Source organism: Arachis hypogaea, chromosome 5, assembly GCF_003086295.3.
Source record: "Arachis hypogaea cultivar Tifrunner chromosome 5, arahy.Tifrunner.gnm2.J5K5, whole genome shotgun sequence".
NCBI lineage: Eukaryota > Viridiplantae > Streptophyta > Magnoliopsida > Fabales > Fabaceae > Arachis > Arachis hypogaea.
Window position 1 is genome coordinate 47,450,497 of NC_092040.1, and position 4,523 is coordinate 47,455,019.

At 38.7% G+C, this 4,523-nt stretch overlaps 1 non-coding gene across 1 annotated transcript; it reads right to left on the bottom strand.

Annotated features, from left to right (window-relative positions):
* Positions 1–2,594: 2,594 nt before the first annotated feature.
* On the bottom strand, positions 2,595–2,702 carry LOC112804857 (small nucleolar RNA R71). Its single transcript, XR_003203476.1, has one exon. It is a non-coding gene; the product is annotated as a small nucleolar RNA R71 (small nucleolar RNA).
* Between the last annotated feature and the right edge of the window lie 1,821 nt (positions 2,703–4,523).

The window sequence follows — 4,523 nt, forward strand, 5'->3', positions numbered from 1 at the left end:
AAGCAGAGAGACGGAAGGGAAGGCATCTTCATACGCTTATCTGAAGTTCCTACCAATGAATTACATAAGTATCTCTATCTTTATCTTATTGTTATTTTCGTTCATCACCATTACCATTTGAGTTTGCCTGACTAAGATTTACAAGATGACCATAGCTTGCTTCAATACTAACAATCTCCGTGGGATCGACCCTTACTCACGTAAGGTTTATTACTTGGACGACCCAGTGCACTTGCTGGTTAGTTGTGCGAAGTTGTGTAATGCCATGGTATTGAGCTACCACGTTTTTGGAGCCATTACCGGGGATTATGAGAGTTGTGAAAAAGTATTGTTCACAATTTCGCGCACCAAGTTTTTGGCGCCGTTGCCGGGGATTGTTCAAGTTTTGAGCAAGCTTTTGATCCGGTAACATCAGTGCCAAAATTCGGCAACAACATCAAGTTTTTGGTGTTATTGCCCGGGATTGTTCAGGCTGGACAACTGACGGTTCATCTTGTTGCTTAGATTAGGTATTTATTTTTTTCGAAATTCTTGAAGATGAATTCTAGAGTTTCATGATGATTTGTTGAAATCTGGCTGGCTGAGAAGCCATGTCTAATCTCATTGGACCGAGGTTTCAACTTATCATCACAAGAGCTTGTTGATGTCTTATCAATCTTGCTTTTGGAGCAGTGATCTGCTAAGGCTTGGCTGACCTTTGGTCATGTCTAGTGTTTTGGAGCTGTGAAGCCATGTCTAATTCCTGGACCGGAGTCTTAGACTAGCATTGCACTGATTCCTGGAATTCTCATTAAGAATTTTGATACCTTTTTCCACTTAATTTTCGAAAAACAAAAAAAACATTTTTAAAATCATAAAATCCAAAAATATTTCTTGTTTGAGTCTAGTCTCATCATAAGTTTGGTGTCAATTGCATGCATTCATATGTCTTATTGATCTTCAAGATGTTCTTGATGATTTGCTTGATCTGATCTTTGAATTCTATTGACTTGAGTATCTAGTGTGTCTCATTTGCATTTTCATTTTGTTAGTGTCAGTAGTATACAAACTGCTAAGTTTGGTGTCTTGCATGCATTGTTAATTGATTCTAGTTGCATTTTGATTTTTTTTCTTATTATTAAAAATCCAAAAAAAAAAAAATTTTTTTTAATTTGTGTCTTTTCAAGTCAATAATACAGAGAATTGAAGATTCAGAACATACAGCAGAGGAATTGCACAGAAAAAGCTGGGCGTTCAAAACGCCCAGTGAAGAAGGACAGACTGGCGTTTAAACGCCAGCCAGGGTACCTGGTTGGGCGTTTAACGCCCAAATGGGTAGCATTTTGGGCGTTAAACGCCAGAATGGATACCATTCTGGGCGTTTAACGCCAGGATGGCTAGAAGGGAAGATTTTGTTTTCAAATCAAATTTTTTCTAAGTTTTCAAAATCTCTTCAAAATCAAATCTTTTTCAAATCATTTTTTTCAATCAAATCTTTTTCAAAATCAATTTCTTTCCATTTTTAAAGATACTTACTAACAATTAATTATTTGATTCAACATTTCAAGTATGTTGCCTTTTCTGTTGAGAAAGGTTTAATGTTTGAATCATATCTTTTCTTGTTAGTCAAGTTTTTAATTTTCAAATCAAATCTTTTTTAAAATGTTTTTCAAATCATATCTTCTCAATCACTTTTTTTTAAATCAATCATATCTTCTTAACCACATCTTTTTCAAAATAGTTTTCAATCAAATCTTTTTGATTTCTGATTTCAAAATCTTTTTCAAAAATCACTTGATTTCTTTTCCACTTTCATTTTCGAAAATTAAGTAATGTTTTTCAAAAATGCTTTCAAAATTTTCACTTAATTTTCGAAAATTACTTCCCTCCTTTTCACATCCTTCTATTTATGGACTAACACTATCCCTTAATGCAAAATTCGAACTCCATCTTCTTTGATAAGTTCGAATTTTTCACTTCTGTCTTCTACTCTTCTTTTCCTCATACACTTCAAGGAATCTCTATACTGTGACATAGAGGATTCCACATTTTCTTGTTCTCTTCTCTTTCTTATGAGCAGGAGAAAAGACAAAGGCATTCTTGCTGAGGCTGATCCTGAACCTGAAAGGACCTTGAAGAGAAAGCTAAGAGAAGCCAAAGCACAACTCTCTCTAGAGCACCTGAACGAATTCTTCAAGGAAGAAGAACAAATGGCAGCCGAAAACAACAACAATGCCAACAATGCAAGGAAGGTGCTGGGTGACTTTACTGCACCTACTCCCGACTTCTATGGGAGAAGCATCTCTATCCCTGCCATTGGAGCAAACAACTTTGAGCTTAAGCCTCAATTGGTTTCTCTAATGCAACAGAATTGCAAGTTCCATGGACTTCCATTGGAAGATCCTCATCAGTTTTTAGCTGAGTTCTTGTAAATCTGTGACACAGTCAAGACTAATGGGGTTGACCCTGAGGTCTACAGACTTATGCTATTCCCTTTTGCTGTAAGAGACAGAGCTAGGACATGGTTGGACTCACAACCTAAAGAAAGCCTGGACTCTTGGGAAAAGCTAGTCAATGCCTTCTTGGCAAAGTTCTTTCCACCTCAAAAATTGAGTAAGCTTAGAGTGGAAGTCCAAACCTTCAGACAGAAGGAAGGAGAATCCCTCTATGAAGCTTGGGAAAGATACAAACAATTAATCAGAAAGTGTCCTTCTGATATGCTTTCTGAATGGAGCATCATAGGTATTTTCTATGATGGTCTCTCTGAACTATCCAAGATGTCTTTGGATAGCTCTTCTGGAGGATCTCTTCATCTGAAGAAGATGCCTACTGAAGCTCAAGAACTGATTGAAATGGTTGCAAATAACCAATTCATGTACACTTCTGAAAGAAATCCTGTGAACAATAGGACTAGTCAGAAGAAAGGAGTTCTTGAGATTGATACTCTGAATGCCATATTGGCTCAGAACAAAATATTGACTCAACAAGTCAATATGATTTCTCAAAGTCTGTCTGGAATGCAAAATGCACCAAGCAGTACTAAGGAAGCTTCATCTGAGGAAGAAGCTCATGATCCTGAGAACCCTTCAATAGAAGAGGTGAATTACATGGGAGAACCCTATGGAAACACCTACAATCCTTCATGGAGGAATCATCCAAATCTTTCATGGAAGGATCAACAGAGACCTCAACAAGGTTTCAATAACAATAATGGTGGAAGAAACAGGTTTAGCAATAGCAAGCCTTTTCCATCATCTTCTCAGCAACAGACAGAGAGTTCTAAGCAGAATAATTCTGACTTGGCAACCATGGTCTCTGATCTAATCAAAACCACTCAAAGTTTTATGACTGAAACTAGATCTTCCATTAGGAATTTGGAAGGACAAGTGGGTCAGCTGAGCAAGAAAATTACTGAACTCCCTCCTAGTACTCTCCCAAGCAATACAGAAGAAAATCCAAAAGGAGAGTGCAAAGCCATCAATTTGGCCGAATCCTGGGAGGAAGAAGGGGCAGTGAACGCCACTGAGGAAGGCCTCACTGGACGCCCACTGACCTCCAATGTGTTCCTCAATGAGGAACCATGGGAATCTGAGACTCAAGATGAGACCATAGAGATTCCATTGGACTTACTTCTGCCATTCATGAGCTCTGATGAGTATTCTTCCTCTGAAGCGGATGAGTATATCACTGAGGAGCAAGTTGCAAATACCTTGGAGCAATCATGAAGCTAAATGACAAGTTATTTGGAAATGAGACTTGGGAGGATGAAATCCCTTTGCTCACCAAAGAACTGGATAACTTGTCTAGGCAGCAATTGCCTCAAAAGAGGCAGGATCCTGGGAAGTTTTCTATACCTTGTACCATAGGCACCATGACCTTCAAGAAGGCCTTGTGTGACTTAGGGTCAAGTGTAAACCTCATGCCCTTCTCTGTAATGGAGAAGTTAGGAATCTTAGAGGTGCAAGCTGCAAAAATCTCACTAGAGATGGCAGACAACTCAAGAAAACAAGCCTATGGACTTGTAGAGGATGTTCTTGTTAAAGTTGAAGACCATTACATCCCTACTGATTTCATAGTCCTAGAGACTGGGAAGTGCATGGATGAATCCATCATCCTTGGCAGACCCTTCCTAGCCACAGCAAAGGTTGTGATTGATGTTGATAGAGGAGAGTTGATCATTCAAATGAATGAAGAATCCTTGGTGTTTAAGGCCCAAGGATATCCCTCTGTCATCATGGAGAGGAAGCATGAAAAGCTTCTCTCAAAACAGAGCCAAACAGAGCCCCCACAGTCAAACTCTAAGTTTGGTGTTGGGAGGCCACAACCAAACTCTAAGTTTGGTGTTGAACCCCCACATTCAAACTCTAAGTTTGGTGTTGGGAGGTTCCAACACGGTTCTGAGCATTTCTGAGGCTCCATGAGAGTCCTCTGTCAAGCTAATGACACTAAAGAAGCGCTTGTTGGGAGGCAACCCAATGTTTTATATTTAATTATTTTCTTTTGTTATTTTATCTTTTTTGTAGGTTGATGATCATAAGAAGTCA